The 23,089-nt window shown below is 38.5% G+C and overlaps 1 protein-coding gene across 1 annotated transcript in view; it reads left to right on the top strand.

Annotated features, from left to right (window-relative positions):
• The window catches only part of TPRG1 (tumor protein p63 regulated 1), a 124,171-nt gene that overhangs the window by 87,415 nt on the left and 13,667 nt on the right, over positions 1-23,089 (top strand). The window lies entirely within an intron of this gene.

The raw sequence follows: 23,089 nt of genomic DNA, 5'->3' as shown, positions 1-23,089 counted from the left end.
CATGTACCTCCATAGGGACAAAGGAGAGCTACACAAATACAGACCTAGGAGAAGCCTTAGGTCTTCCACTAAAATGAGGCTGATCATAATAAGGGAGGAAACATAGGGATTACAGACAGATGGCCTGACTTAAAGAAACAACCCTATTATTCCTATTTGTATTACCTTAGGCAAGTTAATTAACCTCTCTGAGTCTTAGATCCTCTCTGTAAAATGGGGATGAAAATATTGCATCTTAGGATTGTAAAAAGGATTAATGGATATAACGCATGTAGAAGAAAATATTGATTCCCTGTCCAACAACCATGTAACCCCTTCATCCTTTCTTGCCAGAACCAATTTTATTTATGTGTCTACCCTCCTTTAAGAAGCTGTGTGATTCAGGGAAAGTGGGTCTTCAGCCCCAGGAGATGAATGATGATTGGTCTATGCTCTCCCTCTTGTCAATTAATGCTTTAGGCATGAGTGTATGACCCAATTCAGGCCAATTAACTAAACTGCATATAGGGCTTACTATGGGCCAGAGGCTGTTATAAAGTCTTTAGATTCTTTAATTCATTTAACATATTATGAGGTAGATACTATTATTTACTCTATTTTACAAATGAGGAAATTGATGAACAGAGAAGTTAAGTAACTGTCCAAGATTACACAGCTAATAAGTGGCAGAACTGGGTTTAAACCCACGAGCCTGGCCACAAAGACTATACTCCTAATCTCTGAGCACTGTTGCTTCTCATGTAAATGAAAGTGCCAGGGAACTTCGGGGAAAAGTTTTCTCCACTGATTAAAAAAAAAGTAGGAAGAATTCAACTCTTCTTTGAATATTGTTGGGACTGTGTGTGAAACCAGGGACAGCTTTAGACATCTTGCTACCATGGTTGGAACTAAGGTGATATGTTGAAGACAATAGAGCAGAAAGATGGAAAGATCCTGTAATTTTTAAAATGTCAATAAGCTGCTGAACTGACCAACCCTAGACCTGTCTTACTCTGTGTGTGTAATACTGGGACATCTTTGCTATCCTAATTATATGACACATACAATTTTATAAGTATAAAATCAAATGTTCTTGGCATTTTCTTTTCATGTTCCCTCATCACTAAATACAAACCAAATATCCATCTTAAGCCTGGGTTTCACAAGGATTGAGTGCTAGTTTCGTAGGTAAAATTTGTCCTCAATGACTTTGGCCTTCTAGTCTGACTCTTTCTCCAGCTCAGGCACCTATTGGCTTCCTGTTTTCTCCTCTTAATCCAGGGTCCAAACCAGCAACCAGGAAAGATCTTGAAAGATACCCATGAGAAGATTTTAAATGGTTGCAAAGGGGCTGATAGAGTTCTCTAACCCCTGGCAATGTCAGTAGGCATCACAGCCCTTTTCAAAATAAATGAAGTACAAACAGTGGAATTTTAGGCAACAGCGAGTGGATGGAATGGTGTTATTTTGGGCAGTGGGTCATCCAAGCACACCTGAAGTCATATCTTGTAGGCATTTGTCTGTTGTTTCAGCATGCCAGGCCAACTCTGGTTGCTGCTTCTACATACTCTTCTAACACCTGTATCTGCCTGGACATGTCATTCAAAAGACCAAGTGGGTGAGAGGCCATTAAGCACATGATCTTTCGTCTCGTTTTGAGGAGGACTTATGTCACTAACAACTGTCTATCCTTTTCTTTCTCTCTCTCTCTTGTTCTTTCTCTTTTGTTCTCACTCTCATTTCTTTCTTTCTCTCTCTTGTTCTCACTCATGTCCTCCTCACTCTTCTCCCTCCCTCTCTGTTTTCTTTTTGGAGCTGCTTTAATGAAAAATATTTTCTTGATTTTCTATGAAATTGCCTTGGGGCAGTACAAGGAATACCTTTCCCATCTCACTGTTTTCACTACTCCAAATAGGCACACACAGCTGGCTCCTCTTCTTTCTGGGGAGAACTGCAATCTACTCAGCAAATCACTGCTTTTCATTTGGCTGGAGGGAGAAAGGATCAGATAGGTGAGATGAGGATGTGGAGGGAGGATGGGGGATAATGGCAGATTTGGTGATAATTAATATTCTCTGTGTCTGAATAGTGAAAGTCCTGTCCAAGTTCCTCAGCCGAGTGCAAGTTAAACTCTTGGTGTGTGGGTTTAAGGGCTCTGCAACCTGGCATGCTGGGGCTGGTTTAGAGGGAGTGATGCTATATATGTGGAATTTTGTGGTTCTCCATTATTATTCTTACTGAGTAAACCATGCATAGCTAAAAAGGAAACCTCAAATCAACCCACTCCTAAGGTGCATTAATGTATTGGGTCTGAGTTACCTCACTCATAATTTAAGTTAGCAGAAAGTTTGTATATTAATTTTCAAAGGCTTTGGAGTACCTTGACTATTAATTTGAAATTTTGTATAAAAACTCAATTATTTATGCCTCATGTCTGTGCCAGTTTTTTAAAGTAATGAGACATCCCAAATCTTGTTGACTGGTAATTTTCAGATCTATTAAAATGACATTCAGCTTCTGCTAGAGTTCAGGACTAGAAATACCTCCTATGAAACTCCAGGTTTATTCTGGTTTTCCTTTCAAAAACTCAACTCATTATTTCTTTTATATCATTAAGAGAAATTAATGAACAAAATAAGTTTCTCTTGTAGCATGATTTTTTGGAAATTTTTGATACTATGAAATTAGAGTTCTTGCTTTTTAAAATGAAAATGTTTCAATAGAGAGTAACTGAATACTCTCTAGTTAGGATTGACTTATTGTAAGTAGTTAAGGTTGACTTATTATAAAGTTGAAATTTCTAACAGTTACCTTAGAAATAATATTGGATAGAATCATGGGAGCTTAGGGAGAAGATATTTTCATTATGGGGAATGGTCAGCAGTGACTAGTGAGTCACTCACTCCATAAACATTTGTTAAAACTGAATGTGGCAAGGGACTGCCATTGTTTCATTTAATCCTCATGTTAGCCCTGAGAGATGCAAATTATTTTCTTCATTTTAAAAACCGGAACAGTAAGGCATGAGAAGATTATTACTCAGAGCTTATACCTCTGAGCCAGGTTCCAAACCTGAATTTTGTGATAAAGAAGTTGGAAATCTGAATACAGAGCTTAACCATTTAAGTGTGTGCAATTGTTTTCTGTTTCTAATTGTAATACAGGGCATTTGAGAGAAGGAACACATCTAATGCCCCTTCTGTGCATATAATATATATCTATATACAAATTTGGTTATGGATTTTACTTGGTTTGAAAATCTTACTTCCTACAAAGTAAGATTTTCAGCTTTAGTCCATTATCAACTACCATTTTCTCTGACTTCCCTTTCTTGTATGATGTTATATCCTAACTATTCCACAACGCCATTGAAAATGCTTGGCTGGCTGGTGCTGGGTCTTAACTTTCTTCTATACACTCCTAACACATGGCCCACTTCATAGTCAGGGCTCAATGAATCCATAATAAAAATATGTGTATGTGGGCCAGAGGGTCACTAATTTACTAATTCATTGGTAATATTTAATTTTTTCCATACTTTCCTGGAATTCAAATAAAAATGTGTATAATTTCTCAATAAATGCCACCAAACACTTACAATTCTTTAAAAAGGATGGAATTATAGACTTTGCTGAACATTACTAAAATGCATGTTTTAAGAGGTTATCTACAAATGCTGCTGTGATGGTAGACTTTGGATATGAGGGAGCACATCTGATAGGGAAAGAGGAATACAGCAGATGAGATGAGAAAAGAAACAAGAAATACTTAGGTGCCCCCAGACAGTTTAATGGGCAATACAGTTTTTCCACGAAAACATTACCAGTACCTGAGCAATTTGCTCTAGGTGCTATTGATTTCAGAATGGAGATATTCAGAGCTGCTAATGTTACTTTACTATCCTAAATGTTATTGGTATAACAATATCTGGTGATACAAATGCTATTTTGATTTAAGATGCCAGTTAATATTGCCATAAGAGTCACTGGGCTTTTGTAAAGACTGCTTTCAAAGTCAGTATTTTTTATGAAAAGTTAATTATTGAAACAGAACATAAATGTATTTATCTTTGTCTATTTTCCCCTAATGTAAATTATGATTTTTAAATTAAAAAAATTACTTGTTTAGTTGGAAGTGTGGGAAAAAAGGTTAAGAGAAGAAGCAACATTTTTCTCCCAACTCTAGTGATAGAAATTAGCATTTTTCTTTTTAACTGAGAGCTTATACCAGAAACAATGAGACAGAGAGAGAGTGGTATGTGTGTTTGAGTGTATGTGTTTGTTTGCCTGTACACCTCTAAAATTCAGCTAAATAATAACACTAGTTTTCAAAATGTTTAGATTTAGACCAATAATGTAGCTGTTTCACTTTTTAAAAAATGATGAGTAGCATATTGCATGTAAGAAGCAGTAGCAATTATTTGCGATAAACAGCAAAGGCTATATATTCTGTTTCATTCTTTCTGGAATCTGTAGTGAGTTTGCAGTGGGAAGTAAGAGCAAAAGTCAAGGTCAACACGTATTGCAGGGGGAAAGGATGGAATAGTATAGCATACAGGAACACAAAAATTAGTTATTTACTATTCACCCTATAATTTGGGAGAGCTTTGTTTATATTTTTAGAAGGGGAAAACCCATTCATCTCATGATTATAAATCCCTGGTAAGTGAAACACAGAATCAGCTTTGTTAAGGACTTTGTGGGTTTTGTACTTTATCTTCTTTCTTCCAGCCAACCTTCAGCTCTCCTTTTCAATGTTCCCTTCTGTCTTTCTTTTCTCCACCTCAGCTGGGTTGGGGGTCCTCTTAGGTCTTACCATGGGCAGAGGACGTCAATGAGAGCCAACCTGCAGTTTCAAAACCCCTAAATAGACTTCGTTATCTTGCAGGAGCAAGTTAACCCGTACAAGGGCAGCTTGCAGGAGGGAAGAAAGGAATTATCCAGCTGTTATGGCCTCTTTCCTCAAGCCACTGATTTGTGTGCCTAATAGTGTAAGTTTGGAAAATAAGCAGCTTTAGATGGTTTTGCGAAAGATTACAGCTTATTATGAAGCGGCTGGGTTTGTGGGTGCCTATATCTGTATGTGAGCATTTTCTTTTTCCCAACTCCCAAAATTTAGGGAAATTTTTATCGTGTGTCCTTCAACAATGTGCTGGTTCTTGCAGGGTAAGTCTAAAATCTAAAAACCTAGGCTGAAAATAGCTGATGGGAACTTTAGCAAGTCTGGGAGCTCAGTGATGGGAAATACACTGTACCTGCATTCCTTCCCCTTGGCTTTCTCCACCTGTATGCCCCACAGGCGTCTCAACTCCACACATCATCTTTCCTGTATCTCATGCTTCCCCAACAAACCTGCTCCTCTTCTGCAGGCCTTTATTTATGAGGATGGCCTCATTATCTTTCCAGTTACCCAGGCTTGAAAACTCAGTCATCTTGACTCCTTCTTCTTTTCCCCATAATCTAATCAGGTTGTCAAATTCTGTCAAGTCTATCTTTGCCAGATTTCTCAAATCTAACACTTTCCATTCCTACTGCTTAAGAGACTGGACTCTGGAGACTGGCTGGGTTGGTTCAAGTCAGGCCAAGCTACTTACTGGCTGTGTCATCTTTGAAACATCTCTTTTCTTTGGTTTCTTCAATTGTAAAATGGGGGTGATGATAGTTTGTACTTCACAGGATTGTGAGGATTAATTAAGCTTTTTATGTAAGTGTCGAATACAGGATGAAATAAATATCAACTGCTATATCTTCCTGCCTCCAGTCTCCACCAGTTCCCAAATTCATTCAATTTTATACTTTCAGATAATCTTCTTAAAATACCACACTGCTCAACTCATCTCCCTGCTCAAAATTTCACTGGAGATTCTCCATTATCTACCTACCTTCACAGACTGGATTACAGAAAATCTCATGTTAAGAGTTTTGTGCCAGGCGCTATGAGAAGCCATAGGATAATATGCCATATATACTTGAAGCCTAAATTTTGATCGATGTTAAATGGTTTAGATTTTAGAATATTATGTTTATGTTACAGTCAACTCAGGTAAATGAAATTCAGTAGGTAACCCAGTTGCATGAGTTTAAAGATAAAACAAGAGGTTGCAAATAAATTTTGTCTTTATAGTATGTGGCCTTGGCCCTGTGGCTTTGGGAGTATTCTACTGGCTAAGTGTGAAAAGCAGCAGCATATAACTTTAGTTTGATTTACAAGACCCCTTATAGTATAGTCCCAACCTACTTTTCGAGTCTGACAATCCCTAAATCCCCTTTATGTAATCCATAATCCCATCAAATCAGACATGTCAATCTTTCCCATACATGTCCCATTCTTCCTTGGCCACTGCACGGACCTTCAAATTTCCTTCCTCTTGAAAGATCTTAAAGCCCTCCACCACTGTGCCCCAACAATCATACACACTGCTTGTCTAAATTCATCCATGTTTTAAAGCCCAGATCTTGGCGAGAAATGATAAGAGTGGGATGAAGTAAAGGGTAGTGTGGGAGATGATTTAAAAGTTTCTTTTCACTGAGCATCTTTAACATATACAGTTTTGTCTTAAGTCTTGTTGAGGTTAAATAGAATAAATACATAAATTATTTGCCATCAAGTAAACCAGCAACTCAGTGGGGATAGGAGGACGTTTATTAAGAGCTATTTGTTCTCTTTGGAAAAAAGAATTTGTGAAGAAGAAGGAATCACTGAATAGTCTCAGGGCAGAGAAGCTCGGCTGTGTTTGTCTGTGGACTGTTGTGGGTATAGAGGAGGTTTGGGATGAGGGCATTTTGAAGATGCCTTTTAAATTTTACAGACTGGGACTGTCAGCCAAGCCCGTCTCTCAAAATAATGAGTACAGATGCCAACCTTAGGGTATTTGAGGGGTTAAGTGAGTGCGGAAGTTTTGTAAGATTGTGACTGAATACTAACACATTGTAGTTTAGTTGAAAAAAAAATCCCAAGTAGAAACAGTTCTAGACCCAGATCTAACTTCTACAAATTGTGTAACCTTAGGCAAATTGTCTTTCTAGGCCATAGTGCTATCATCCAGCAAAATAGAATTAACAATGGGGACAGGAGGATGAAATGATGTGCATATGTATATGTAAAAGCACTTTGTCATTTGTAATGGAGTTTCCTTATCTGTGAAAGAGAGGTTATAACAATATCTCCTCACAGGGTTATCTGAGGATTAAATGCAAATCATTTACAAAGTGTTTGAAAATAAGGTGCCCAAGAAATGAGCATCAGCTATCATTATCACCATCATCATTATTACTACTTAAATTATAAACTCATGAGAGGGTATGATATTAATAATGTAGCACTTTGATTATGGTTTTGCCACTAATTTATGGTTTAGGGTAGTAAAGAGACACATGACTTTTCTACCCCTTTGGCAAAGTCTTTATCTCAGAAGTCAAGTGGTTAATTATTAGAGATTTTGACAACTATCCCTTTGTTTGCATAGTGCTCTGTGTATTTCAAAGGGCTTTCAAAAATATTTATCTCATTAGCTCCTGAAAAAAACACTGATTATTAAGCAGGGAAAGAATGATAAACACTAACTGGGAGGTGGACAAACTGAAACTGGGGCATTCTCTTTGGATCGTGGCTACACAGCAGATTTATGCTGAATACAGTGGAACCCCTGGCTGCTTCTTCAGAGACCTCCCAGAGCTCAGGCTGTGCCTCCACTTATCCATGGCTGCCATTTAAGGTGGGCTCCTGGAGGATAGATACTAAGCAAACACAGATGCCTTCTAATTCTCTAGACACCAAATGGCATTCAAGCATGTAGTAGGACTTGTCAAATTCACTTTTAAAAATGTAAGGACATTTTCTTATTTCTTTCTTGATGAATCCAAATATAAGAAGATGTAATTTTTTCAAAAGTTTTCTATAGAATAAGTGTAAGAGTTCCAAAAAGGGAGTTAAAACTTCTACAATTGCAGGATTTATACCAGAATATTAACAGTGATTATCTCTGGGTGGTAGGATTAGATGTAATTTTCCTTATTTTTGGCTTTTCTGCTTCTCTGCACTTTCTACCTCTTTCTCTTCAGTATATTTTATGTAAAAATAAAAATCATATTAGGTTAGCAACAGTAGCACACTTGGAGCTAGTGTAAGCTCTTTCACTTACTACCTGGGCAATTCATAGAGTTGTGGCTGGATTCAATGAAATGACATAATGCAAATATCCTGGGATATGGTAGGTACACAATTAATACATCTACCTCCACTGTTACTTTCTCTTCACTACTTCTCAATATGTATAATGCTTTCAGGCTCAAAAATTTTTGGTGGTGGTTATGAATTCTATATGGTATAAAACATACACATTTGGCAAAAACAACCAAGTGAAAACTTTAAAGTGACAAGTTATCTCAATTCTCAGTTCTTTCCCTCATGTCCTTTGGTGATCGGCTCTTTTACGGTTTTGAAATTACAATGCTACATGGCAATGATCAGTGATGCAAACCTCAATCTGGTGGGATTATAGTAGAAAGAAGGCTGTGAAGCATCATTTGAAAAGGTATCCTTGGAAGGGAGGGGAACAATGAGAGTAGCTTCTGCCACATGGAGTATTTGGCTGCCTTCCGGGACAAGCCAGAATTCAGGCATCCTGGGGCCCCATGTTTGCTTGTTTTGGCCTTTGTTCAGATGGCTCTGCCTAATAAGAACCTGCAGCCTCTGTTTCAGAGGTCGGGCTCAGCTTGGGCAGTTCTCTAATTGGTTTATGTCATTCATTTGGAATTGCTTTTCTTTAAAGTTGGCGACTTGAAGCCAGATTGCAGGGAGAGATTCTGTACCACCCATATCTGGTTTGTTGTTCCCCAGGTTATAAATGAGGTGCTGTGGGGGCTTCTCTGGCAGTGCCCTTAGTTTGGCTCCTAATTGCAACAGACTTGGAGGCGGGCTTTGTTTGGATGAGAGGCCCTCCCTCCCACCTCCACCTTCACAAACTGAGCTGCACTGGTGGCAATGCGCCTGGAGGGGGCTAGCCACTTTTTTTTTTCTCTTGCATTTAAAACTGAAGGCCTCCTGATCTGGGCCTTAGATAATTAAAGAACTTGTTCATCCCTGGAGAGGGTTTGGCAGAGGGAAGGTGGGGAAGGGTGTGGCTGAGAAGGGAGCAAAGAAGTGTCAAGGATTTTTTGCTCACCGACAGGCTCCTCAAACTCAGCAGGCCTTGGAATAAATGAATCTTCCCTCTGAAACCTGCACTGTCTACTCTAGTTAAGGGTACCACTGTCTTCTCAGTCACCTAGGATGAAAACCTTGGGATAATAGAATAGTTGGGAGAAGGTTGCATTAGTCAATTTTTCAAGGACATTTCCAATTTGACATTATGCTCCTACAATCTTTGACTCCAAAGTTTCCCTCCTTCCCCTTTTTATTCTCCTTGTTGATTCCCTGATCCAGGGACTCGTGATTTCTCCCTGCAGAGGCTCCTAACGTGTCTCCTTTACTCTATACCCTCCTGTGTCCATCCTACCTCCACAATTCTGACCACTTAGTCTTCATAAATCAAAGCCATGTTCACGTACCTATCTCTCCCCTTTTTAAAAGTTTTCCTCAGCTTCCAATTGTTTACAGGATAATGAATGTCTAAACTCAGGCTGGTTTTCAATGCCTTCTATTATCTGACTCCAATCTGTTCACCCAATGTTTTGATTGACTTCTTCCCCTTGTATACAAGCTTTAAGCCACAATGAGATATTTAACATTATCTGCACATTTTTTTACAATTCATTCTGGGAATGCTAAATGAGGTTTTAAAAATAATGGGGAGTGGGATATAGAAAACAGGAATGCCTACCTATCAGTTTACCTTTCCCACGTGATGGTTATGTTCACGGATAACTGACTGAAGATTTTGAAGGAAAGTGAAGTTTAAGTTTCTAGAGAAAGATAAAAATGAAGAAGATTTGAGGTCAAGTATTTCCATACTGTAATACCCCTACAGTGAGTTGTGAGATTCTATAGAGGGGAGAAAGAAAAAAAATAAGCTATTCCTTTGAACTAATTCCAAATTATGTAATACCTATATTGATGGCTTATTATTGGATATAAGACATAGAAGATAGTAAAATAATTGCTTGGGACCTGTTTTGATTCTTGGGTGAAGAGAATGAGTGAAGGTTGAACCGGAATGATAGATTATCATTATTGAAAGACTCTGCATCCTGTGAGATCTTTGTGGAAAGTTTAGCTGGGGACCGAGGTTCTACCAGCTTCTCTCTAGCCCTTTTAGAGTGATGGTGAGTGGGCTGTATAGCATAGGGAGAAACACATAGGTCTTGATGTAAAATAGACCAAAGATAATACATGAGGCCTTTGAAGTAGGCTCTTTGAATAGTCTGAGCTTTAATTTCCTCATAAATATAAAAAATAATATCTGTCTTATAAGATTGCTATAAAACATGTAGACAATGAATGTAAAGTAGCTGAATTATTGTTACTAGTACATGATTAATGCCTAGCAACTGTGTTTCTTATCTTACCAGGCCATGACTATGTACAAATCATATGTTTCTGTGCAGAACATAAACTCTCCTTGTTGCCATTCCCAATCCCTCAAAACTCTCTCTCTTTCTCTCTCTTTCCCTCTCTCTCTCTCTCTCACACACACACACAATTTCTCCCTTATTCAAGACTTTAAGCTCAAGGACAATACTCAGTATTCACCCTTCACCCTCCTGGGGTGGGAGGTAAAAAAACTCTAACACTTACCCGTATCCATGACTTTATATTATTTCCCTCTATTTAGAATAACCTTTCCCCTCATCTTTGAATGCTCACTTTTTATTTTAACTTCCATGTTCCAGTTAAATTACCAAGTCATACATGGAATCTGTTTCAAGAACAATAGCTTCTCTTCTCAAGATTTTCTCCTATTTTTCTTAGAGCACTTGTGTCTTTCCTATTAGACTGTGAGCACCCTGAATGCAGGGGAATTTCCTTGTTCATCTCTGATGAACACTGCCTGGAGCAGTGTTTTGAACATAGTTCCACTCAGCACACACTTGTAGAATGAATAATATTTTTGCTGAAATGCAGGTCAGTACTTTACATCTCTCAAACTTCATTATCTCTGTGGCTTTAAATGGGAATTCATTTTTGTTTAGTATTCAAAACTTATTTAACATAAAGTCTGTTGGACAGTATTCAGACTGCACAAAAGGCCTTGGTGTCTTTGACCCTTAAATTATTATGGAGAAGTTGCTTTGATATTCTGAGGCTTGTTTCTTCTCTGCTCTCTGTAGAAATATGCGAGGACATGGGAGAAGAAGGCTTCAGATATATGGGAAGCATCTTTAGGGGACTGTTTGTGGAAATTTTAATTTTGATGATCAGAAATTCCCAAGGGTACACCCTGTTATACTAGGCACAATGCAGGATTAATTAAAGATCATGCTCAAATTTTGTGTTTTTGGTCTTTCAGCCTTTTGGATAATGCTTACAGCACAAATAGAATTAATTTTGCCAAACACTTGAGTAGAATATAGTTGAGTGGATGTCTGTAGTTTTTAATAGTTAGGCCATTTCTTCAGTTTCAATCAGCGTAAGAGAGATTTTTGCCTGTTTGACCCTAACTCCCCTAATTAGTGAATTATTTCTAAAATAGAGGTAAAATTTATGATAGGCTTATAAATCAATGCCTGTCTTACAAGGATATAACACACTCAATTCCTTTAGCTTTTGCCTTGAGCATTTAGCCTAAATAAGTCATCAGGAGGGTTTGTTTATTTTGCCTTATGGTTTATGATCAAAAGCTCCTTTATGAAGTGTCAGGTGCCAAAGGTGGAATTTAACTATGAGTTATATTTTCTATGCCTGCTTTCTCCAAAAGACAATTTAGAAAAATCTTCTCTTCACAACACAGTTTAGAAGCAGCGTGTGTCACAAAGACCTAGAAACTGCATTTGACAGTAAACTCCTTGTGAATCAGCAGTGTGGTAAGTCACCAACACAGTAAGGTCACGTGCAATATTAAAAATTTACAATCTCTAGAAGGAAGGAGGGGATGATCGAGGTATAGTCCACAGTGATTGAACCACTCTTGTTTTCCTTTCTTGGCCACTTATTTAATAAGGACTTCTGAAAAGTGGGACATGTTCAGAGGAGGGTAACATGGCTGGTGAGCATCCTTTGACCTTGTCAAATGAGGAATGGTTACTGTTGCTGTTGTTTTGTAATTTAAAGAGAATTTGTATGTGTCTGTGATTGTGTGTGTGCATAAATATATATTTATATATGTGTGTATATATGTTTGTGTGTGTGTGTGTATTTAGCAGTAGGGCATTGCATGTGTTTGCCGATATTTTCATGTGAATAAGGAAGTAAACTTGTCCTATATGCCCTAGGAAAATTGAATGATGAAAGAATGTCTTAAAGTCTCCTGCAATGCAAAGATCTATGACAAAAGGAAGAGAGTTCTCCTTCACAGCATATGTTTCAGTGGAATTTGCAGAACCGTAATCAGGAAAATGTCAAAGGGATTTCAAATACTTGGGTGGGAAGGTCTGGGAAGGTAGTGGTTGAACCAGAGGTATTTAAGCGTCCTTAAAACCCTGAGATCATATTATCGAAAAATTGTATTTCATGTTGTTCAAGTGTTTTGGTCTATACAGAAATTTGTTGATGTGTTATTTCTTTCTTGAGGCCATGCTGTGCTAGTAATCCTGTAATAAAAAAAATTCCATTATTATAAACTTTTAAATAATCTTCCAGCAATCCTAACACTAACGTATTGTCTTAAAGAAAAATAAATGTCATTAAGAATTTATTAATTCTTGTGTGTGATAGAATAACTGTCTGAAGTGCAGCCTTTGGATTTTGCCTTCAACCATAGTTCATTGATAGAATCCTCTTCTGCTTAGATTCCTATCTTCCAATCAGGTAGAAACCATTCTGCCTCTGACTGGTCAACCAAGACCCATGTCCTGGGCCCATCTTTTTGACAACTCTTCTGTGATCCTTGTCTAGCTGGCTCATCACCACAGGGCAAGGGGCTCACAAGGCCAAGGAGATATGCCCACCCAGAGCCTACACCATCCCTCCTCACACAATTAATTGTTATTAGGACCAGTAGCATCAGGATCACCTGGGAGCTTATTAGAATGCAGACTCTCAAGCCCCTCTCCAGAACAAATGAATAAGTATTTTAACAAGGTCCCCAGATGGTTCAAATGTACATTCAAGTTTGTCAAGTGCTCTTCTAGACCATACTCTGGGTGCCCGAGACCCTAGAATTCCCTGCCCAAATGGCCCTACATCTGCTTTCAGTCCTGTGTGGGCTCTTCAGTGGCATTGCCATTACAGGATCATGCAGTCAATGGCACATGCCTATGCTGGATGATGACCAAGGGGTGACTATTTGGGACATGGACCTGCGGATAGAACTTGGAAACATGGGCTGTGTGCTTTTTCATGTTTGCAAAGCCTGCTACTGTGGGACAGCACACTGGGATTGGAAGAGAAGGAGGGAAGGCTCCAGGTCTCCATCTGTACTGTTGCCCTAGGCCTGGGTGGAAATGCAAAGCTGCGTAGTAGACGTAAATCTTAAATAAAAACAAAATCACAGAACACCAAGCTTATATGTATGCAAATCCATAATGTTGCAACATGAAGATAAACCAAAACCCCAAGTTAACCTTAGCTCAGTTACTCTCCAAAGCAAATAATACACTGTGGAATGCAGGTGAATCATGTCTACTTCAGGAAATGTCTGGAATATCTTGACTTTGTACATAGCTTAGAATTTCACATCATTTTCCTTATTTTCCCCCCAAGTTCTGATTTGGTAGTTTTTGGTAGGTACAAAAGAAACTAGCAAAAGTGCAAAGTAATCTAGAAATTTCTTTTGTTTTGATTTACTTTTTCAGAATTCTGCTAAAGGAGTGGTTTAAACACATAACGAGAGCTACCAGGCACTCTACATACAGCCTACAATAGTTCTGCTAAGTGGACATTCTTATCTCCATTTGGCAGTTGAGGGTTAAAGTGACCTCCCCAAGGTCACATATTAAATGAGAAGGCACTGAGATTTGAAGCCAGATCTGCATCCTCTAAACTCGATAACTTCTTTTATGACATCAAAGTACCTCATTAGTAACATGAGTTTTGCTTCTGAATTTCCTGTGGTAGGTAGAATATAATCACTTTGGGCAGGGATGGATCACAGCTTTTGTGAAAAGTGATCAAAAGGGAAAATGTTAATTGTGGACTACCTCTGTGTGTGGAAGTTAGAGATGGCCATTTTTGCTCTGTCCACAAAACTTGTTGTATGAAATACCACAAATAAACTTCCCACCCCTTGGAAAAACTTTCATGAACTTGAAGGGAAAACTAAATAAGTTTTGTCACATTTAGTCTCTTGAAACTTTTTCCTTTTCAAATTCCTCCCAAGTGGAAAAAGGAAAACAATTGTAGCTTTGGGGGTGCACTCCAAAGAGGAGTGTTAGGAGAGGAGACTAGGGTTCCTTATCCATCTGTTAAGACCCTTTTGTAACCATTGCCTTCCTGAGCAGCCCCTACTGTTGCCCAAGAGGGCCATGGAGTGTTGGGCCAGAAGTTTGTGATAGCCATTCTCTTTAATTGCCCACGTATGCATTCCAGACCATCCACCCTCAATCTAGCTTGAGAGGAAATGCAAAAAAATGAGATTCAGTAACATGTTTTCTCAGAAGAGGTTTTCTTTTCTTTCTTTCTTTCTTCCTTTTTTTTTTTTAGCTTAGCTATCCTGTGCGTGTTGGAACTCGGTTATTTGGGGTGCTCAAAAGTAATTTAGTAATTTCCTTTTAAGAGGGGGGACGAAAACTTACACAACCCTGAGGCCAATGTGATTTGCCAGATAACCCAATTGATAATAGAGGGAGTTGCCACAAAAATGTTTCTTTATTGTGTTGCATTTTCCTTGGTAGCTTTGCGAGAGTTGTCCTCTCCTCTTTCCATCTGTGGACTCTTGGCACAGAAAGGCCCCAGTGTATACCTGGCATGCCAGCATCTGCAACAAAATGCTTATAGAACAGGGTCATAGATTACCTGTGGGCAGAAGTACAGCCCATTCTGTTCTGGGCATTTCTCTAAAAATCTCATTTTATTGACATCTCAAAATTGATGAAGGGTGTTCCCATCCCCTTTAAACAAGCAGGAGACACCTTAGGGCTCAGTTTTAAGCAATGCAATTCAGAAATTTGGACTAATCAAGGATAAAGGCAGCAGCCAGATCAATCTAGTCTGAAGAATGAGGTTTACTGCTTTGGTTTTGTTTGCATTGTTTTTTACAGTAAAGACCATGGGTTGACTCAATGTAAAACTATTTTCACCATGTACTACAAAATGGGTATTATGAATATTATGAAGCAATGGACATGATTTAGACATGGACCCTGCCCTTGAATAACTTAGTTATTTTCATGATTTAAGACAAGTGCATAGAATTCTTTAAATACTAGATAAATTATCACAAATGTCATAAGGGAGGGTTCAGCAAGTTGAATTGTTTGGTTGGAGCCCTGAGGAGCTGTGGGTGTGAATAATAAAAATGCATGCTAGAACTGTACTGGTGAAAGACCTTGAATATTAGGCTGAGAAAGTTTCTGAATTTGATGAGCAATTGGAAGCCCCTTTAGGTTTCTGAGCTAGTTCTTGTTCAGATCAGCACTGTGATTTAGGAAGGACTAGGCAACTGCAAGTTGTTTCAAACTGGAGAAACGTGGAGGGCAGGTTAATTCAGAGGCCAAGAGAGACTGCAAATAAAAAGGAGAGCTCTAAAATGACTGTTTTAAATAAGCTCACTGGAGAAATGAACCACTGATGGGTGCAAATGATTATTTTCCTTACAGGACACTTCCTCATCATTTACATTTATGGGGTACCATGGATTTTATCAGTGGCTGTGGAAACAGTGACTTAAATTTTAATCCCAGTTCTATTACTTAAGTAATGCTGATCTAATGACGCCCTCTTTGATGCCCTCAACTATAAGAAATTGTTCCCTCCTCTGAACTCTCTTTTCAATTTTATCCAGGGCAATTTCTCTGTATTTTATGAAGGAATACCAGAAAGGGATTTTCTTATAACATTGCCAGTCTGGGCAATTGTTAAATATTTGGGGAGTTATACCCTAAAAAGTTTGAAGGAGGGATCAGAATATGAGGCTTCTTGCACAGAATATGGCAATGCCAGTCTCTACCAGAGAACAATTCTAAGAGTGACAAAATCTCATGTTACCCACATCAGTGGAAAGAAGGTTATCACTTTTAAATCAAGGATTATATTTGTTTCATTCTGACAGGCAGGGAATACCAAATGGACCTTCTAAATCATGCAAATTTATATGTGCATGACTAAAAGAAACATCCAATTTCTTCTCCTTTATCCAAGAGTTATTAAACCATCACCCTCACTGGATTAACTCTCCACATAAATGGCATCTGAAAAATAAAGAGCTTCTGCTGTAAAATGGATACATTTCATTTATGGGAAAGAGCCTGAGAAAGAGGTTTTGGTTTGTTTGGTTTCATTATTTTCCCATGATTCCAATAGTAATGCATTCCTAGTTTTCTCATCAATAGCAGTTTGGAAAAAGCAAATTAGAAGAAGAGTTTCTCGAGTCAGGCGTGTTGAAAGCAGCAAGAAATGGCAGCCTGAAGGCGAGGGAAGAAACAGCTAAGAGACAGCTGACATAAGAACTAATAAACAGCAGTCAAGAATCTTTCAGAGCCTTTGCAAAGAGTCTTACTCTTCAAAAAAAAAAAAAAAAAAAATAACAATTGGCTTTCATAAAGGGAGGCATTGTAGTATAGGGAAAGCATTATCAAAGAATTTGAGTATTGGGCTCTGAAATAACTCTCTCAGTAACCTTCTAGATTTCACTCTCTTTTGGTAAAATTAAGGAGTCAAGTATCTAGCACATAAATGATTAGTAATAAATCCCTTCCAGCTCTTAAAATCTGGGGTTTATGATGACTTTTAGTAAGCCAGAAAAGACTTAGTTATTTTTTATAACCCATTTAAGCAAATATTTATGTAAATTTAAGAATTACTTTATCCAAGCAGTTCATCCATACCAGTTCTAAAAAATGAAATGTTTCTGTATATTATTTAAGTGGAACCCAAAGGTAAGTTGTCCTTAGCTTTGATGGGTCAGAAGCATTAGGTTTGTGTAGGGTTGGAGTATCCCCTAGAGAATAACTAATCTATGACCCCCTTATTTTATAAGAAGGGAAATGGGTGTCAGAGATGTTGTGCCCAGCTCAAAGCCAAACAGAAAGTTAATATCGGTGCTAGGATTACTCCCATGTTCTATTGATTTCCAGTCCAGGGCTCATTCTACCATAAGATAAGAAGAGAATAAAATGGCATTTAAACTCACAGGCATCCTAATTTGGTCTGTGCATTCATCTTTTATTTATTCATCCATTCATTAAACAGGATTTATTAAAACGTTATTCTATACCTGGCACTGAATGTCCATGTTTATCTTGGCCTATGCATTTGCTGCACACACACACACACACACACACACACACACACACACACACACACACCCCTCAACACTGCGAGTCATGCAATCTTAGGATGGATCCTTGGTTTGAATCTTAGCCTTCTGTACCTCAGCTCTGAATATGGCCACCTCTGGGACAAACACATAAAAACTACCAAACAGATAAACATCTATTTTAAGGACTTTGGGCCTGAGATCTTCCACAACCCTTTTTAGTAACCCTTCCTATAATTATTCACCCTCACTTTCTATGAATTCTGTTTTAGTTTAATACTATGTATTTTATGGTGTAGTTTAAGGTAATTTCTTCTCCTAAGAAAAGGAAGATCAGGCCTCAGCAACCCTTTGAGAGATTCTCATATTCATTAAGCTATCCTTTGGCTTTTACTAACCAGTCTAATACAAATTATTCTGGTCTTTTAGCACAGGTCTTTATTATATTGGGTCAGACAAGAATCTTGGAGATGATTTAGTTCAATTACCTTGTTTTACAAATGGGCCCTTTACCCCCAGAGAGAAAAAGTAAATGGTTCATATAACCCAGTAAGTGAGTGGAAGTTTCTGCCGTTGAACGCAGGTATCCTCTCACTCAAGGTTCTTTCTTTGGCGCTGCACTGGCCCTAATTCTCTCCCTATGAACACTGCTGATCTGTTTTACTTTATCACTTACTTTCCCTCAAGTAATATAACCCACAGAATTTGTTGGCTACACAACATGCCAGTAAACGGTTAACCTCACTGAGCCCAAGGCCCTGGAAACTTCTGGGAGAGAGCCAGGTGAGCAAAGAGAGCAGATAAAGGCAGCACCTGCCGATGGGTTTGGAACAGCCTGGGGACACAGAGAGAATGTAAACACATTCTGCAAATCTTATTGTCTGAATCCGTGCCAGCGTCTTTTGGTTCTTGTCATGGAAAATATTTCATCTGAGGTCATTCAATGAGCAAAGGAGCATTGAATACCCTCTGGGGTGCCAACAATGTCCTCCCTTTTGTCCAGATTAAATAAGCAAGGGTCTAGCATTTCATGGGCCTAGAAGGCCCACCTTTCAACAATACAGGCTGTATGGAGGGGAAAAAGGAGACATTAAGAAATATATTGTGTCCTTCTGGACTGTGCTCTCCCCCTTGGGGCTGGCTTTCCTCCCCCGCACAGTCTCCCTCTGTTTGCTCACCCATACTTACAAGCACACGCCCTGCGACGCCCTGCATTTAGAGCAAGAGTTAATGTCTGTGCTTCCTCATAAATCTCGGTTTGGTGCCTTGAGCTATGTTTTTAATTCTTTGTGGAGCTTTGAGATTTGAGATGAGTAGAAAGGAGGTACAGCTGCTGGAGGTAATGATGGAAGCTGCCATTTCTTGTGCTGAGGAGCTGGGTATTCTCATTCAGATCTTCTAACAGGCAGTTAAATGCCTCAGCAGAGAATGTGTGAAGGCTAAGGTGGAAGGGGAGCAGGGAGTCAAGGGAAACGATCACCATGGTTTGTATGCAAAAGGATGCGTGGCTTTTTTTTGAAGAAAGAAAAATGTGTGGAATGAGCACATTAGCCCAGACTGGTAACTAGCCGACATATTTTCTTGTTCAACTAAAAACGATTTCAATGTAGTGGAGTCCTTCCTGACAGAAAAAATTTTTTGTCTTACAAAACTTTTTGAAGAAAGTTTCTGTCCACTCAACTTGGAGCTCCTTTTTGCATTAAAACGTTATATATTGTTCACGATTGGGTCCTTCACTGCTTGTATGAGTAGTTCCTTCTGTACAACATGTCTGCTTTTTTTGTATAGAAGGCAAAACTTCTACTGGGCTGCTGCAAAGGTTTAAAATAGTAATTATTTAGGCCCTCGGCCCACTAACAACAGTTTGAGTAGAGTTCTGAGTCTGAGCCATTGAGTAGAGAACGTAATTAACTTGACCAAAAGAACTCCATCTATAAAACTCCAATCTGTACCTACAAAATCTGCACCTATAAATGAAGGAGTTGGAAACTAATCTCTGTGGGGCCTTCCATCTCAGCCAGTCTAGAATCCTAAAAATCTCCAAAAATAATAACCATCTTCTTCCTTCAAGTCCTTTCCTCTACCTTCAAACTTTCTGTGAGGTTTTGAAATTTAACAGAAGCAAAAAGTACATTGCCCTACTTGCATCCTCTTCTGTAGAAATGAAGGCGAGACCCAGTGGTTTTCATGAGGATAGAAAGTGGGACTAAAAGAAATTATAATAGGGCGGCCCTGTACTTCTGTAATAAGACCTGCAGGTCTCTATATGGATCTGTTTGAGGTCTAGGAAGGAAAGAAGAAAGGAATAGGCCAGAGATCATCAGATCATGGAGTTTTAGAGTTCAAGGACTGAATCTAATCAATTTCTGTACCCTCACAATATGCTGCACAGAGAATGTAATATGCTAAGTAATTGGTGGAATTGAAGATAGAGAATGTAGGAATATAGGGAAACAACTGTGAGAGGTGATTTAATTTTTTTTTTAAGTATTAGTAAAGTTTTATGGAACTATGCTTATTCAGTTTGAAGAAAAGAAAATTGAAACACTAGTTTAAACTATCTGAATAGGAGTCCCTCTGGTTGATTCAAGTTCAAGTAGGAATTTACACATCAATATATTGTTAGGAAGCAGGAACTGAAAGCATAAGAAATATCCTGAGTCCCAGAAACAGGTGGTGGAAGGAAGTTTCAATAGCAAAAGTCAAGCATAGAAGATCCTAGGCCACTTCTCTGTGTTAAAGATTCACTTCTCTGTTTTGTCTATGTCCAGTGAGCATCATTATTTCTCCTCCCCCCTTTTATTCCATTCCACTAGGGGGCCCTTGACTTGGTGATCTGATTAAGTCTGGCTGTATTCTTTATTTTATTTCCTGTTAACTGCATCTCTTTCTACCAAATCAGCACTATAAGACTTAGAGAAAATTAAAAATATAAAGTTTCTAATAATGCATTGTAGACACTATGATATATAGTAGGTACTCGATATTTGCTAGTTGAACACTGTCTCACAGCATATAGAACATTTTCTCATCTGTTATTCTATTGTTCCTCATGAAATTATTGTCACCTTAAGATCAGAAAAGTGGTGTGAAATGCCCAAAGACACAGAACTAGTGAAAGCCAGGGTTTACACCAAGAACAATGATTTCGGTAAGAATGCTGACAAATGTTTCCTTTGCTTAATAACATTGTTTTGTGTCTTGATTTGGAACCATACCGCCACTTTGATTAACCCTACCATAGCCACTCAGTGAGAAAGACCCCAGCTTCTTATCCTAACAACATAATTTATTTTCCCCTTGAATTCCAGTACTACTTTATAATCTTATACAATCTCTTATAATCTCATAATATACAAATCTAGAATTCTTTTTGAAGCAGAATTCCTTCCTGACCTTTGGCTAGGATCTTAGGGCAGTCCTTTTACTTCAAAAATGATGACAGGCTTCTTTGGGCAATTGTTTTAACTTCTTTTCTATTGAAAATAAGACTGGGTTTTGTAATGATGGGATCTTAACTGGGAACATATTTTGTAGTGATAGCCCAAAGTGGTGCAAAGATCACTAAATGAAGTCTCAGGAGACCAGGGCTCTCACCAGCTCAGCTCTGCCCTATAGCAGTGTTTTGGGTAAACCCTGGTCTTTTCTGAGTCTCAGTTTTCCACAAAGATGGCACTGGGCTTTGGCTTCCCAGACCCATTCTAGCTCTCTGACATTCTACAGTCTATGGCCTTTAAACTGCTATTCCACCAAATAGTGTCTGTTTTCTGATTTTACATGCCTGTAATTTGGTACCTCTAAACCAAAGAAGCCATAATCCAGTGCCTGCCTTCTTATAGGTGCTGTATGTCCTTGCTAGTAGCATCATGGCCATAGCCGTCTCCACCATTCACACAGGTCATGGAGTGTAACAACTTGGAGACACTCAAAAGAATGTATGGGGAAACTGAGATGAAGAAAGAGAAATGATCTTGCCCATAGTCACATGGCATTGAGTGTAACACTCTAACGCAGGAGAATTTGACATCTAGTTCACTGCACTTTCTATTTCACTCCATTAACTCACATGACCTATCTCAGGGTAAGTGTAAATAACTATTTAATATAACATTCTTGGTCATAAAGGCGTCTGTATTCTCCACAATTTCTTTAACAATATTTGACAGAAGAAAAAATGATACATCTTCACAGCACTCTGACACTAAGTGCATTGCTGGGGGGCCTGAGAAGCCCTACTTTAGTTTCACATGTGAAGACATGGCTTTGTTCTAGATTTATCTTCTAAGCTATCACCTCTGGAGCTCAGGAGAGAAGGCATGGCTGAACTTATACATTTAGTAGTATACTAAATCTTTGAAGTCCGTCATCATGCCCAAATTGATTGGTTATTTGGAAATAGGGTCCCTCTTGAACTTCACACTTAAACCTCATTTGTGGTTTCCTTAAGGTGAAAGAATATAAAGTATACCTATTACAGAACTATCTTGGCAGATTTTCAGCCTCTTTGGATAAAAGCAAAATTGCACCCAGCACATAAATTGACATATGAAGCAGTAAATAATTCCATTGTGCAAGTTGTTTTAATGGACTCAAGCCAGAATGCTCAATTAACTAATACACATAGAATATTCATTGAGCTTAGTGTTTGTTGCCAGACCAGAAAGAAAAAAAGATGAAGGAAAGTACAGGGAGGATGATAAATGTCAGCACAGCAGCTGAGACAAGTGGTAGGTTAAAAAAGGGACTTGAGAGGTATACACAATATTTTTCTTTTCTTTTCCTCCTCTTTTTCTTCTTCCTTTTGTTTTGGCAAAAGATTAAGTACAGAAAAAGGTTAGGGATAAGCTTTCAAATATAATCATCAAAAATCTGAGAACTGGGCGGCAGTTTGTGCCAGGTTCTTAATTTTCTTTTGTAAGAAAAAGCTCAGGGATCAGGCAATAAGGAAGAGGGTGTTATACACGTACATATGTGAGATTGTGTTTATACACATCTACACGGATCAACATTTAGAAACCATAATTGCATTCCCAAAGGAATTCTTCCTTAATACAGGAAGTGACAGCTTTGTGAAGGTATCGCAATTAAACTCCTTTTTTTCATTCTAGAAATCCCAGGATTTAATTTCTAGGAGAAATGAGACCTCTATGATGTTCCATAGGACTATCTAGAATTACAGGCAACTTAGTTTTAAAGCTTAGTGAGCACCTGAGCTTGGCTTAACCTCCAGGCATCTCGCTGCATTCAGAGATGCCTGAAACCTCAAGCCATAGATTCTGAGGGGTATATATGCAAGAGAAGAGGCCACAGAAGTTACAGTTTTATTATTCATTGTGGACACACTTCCCCTGCCATTGCTTCTCTCTACCCACTCCCAAGCTGACTTTTCCTTCCTCTGCACTTAGGTTTACCAAATAACCAGATCTGGGCTATACTGGATAGTGGCTGCCTCTTACAAGTTGCAGGTCAAGAGTGAATTTTGGAGGAAGATTAGGCAGTTTCCCTACAACCTTTGACATGTTTGTTTGAGCAATTTCCCTGGGTGGAATATGTGCAAAGAATAGAGGATCATGAGGTATAGTAGCTGAAGTCAAAGGACAT

The sequence above is a fragment of the Choloepus didactylus genome, chromosome 1, assembly GCF_015220235.1.
Source record: "Choloepus didactylus isolate mChoDid1 chromosome 1, mChoDid1.pri, whole genome shotgun sequence".
Classification (NCBI taxonomy): domain Eukaryota; kingdom Metazoa; phylum Chordata; class Mammalia; order Pilosa; family Megalonychidae; genus Choloepus; species Choloepus didactylus.
The sequence above is the reverse complement of the archived record's forward strand: the minus strand, read 5'-3'. Positions and strand labels throughout refer to the sequence as shown.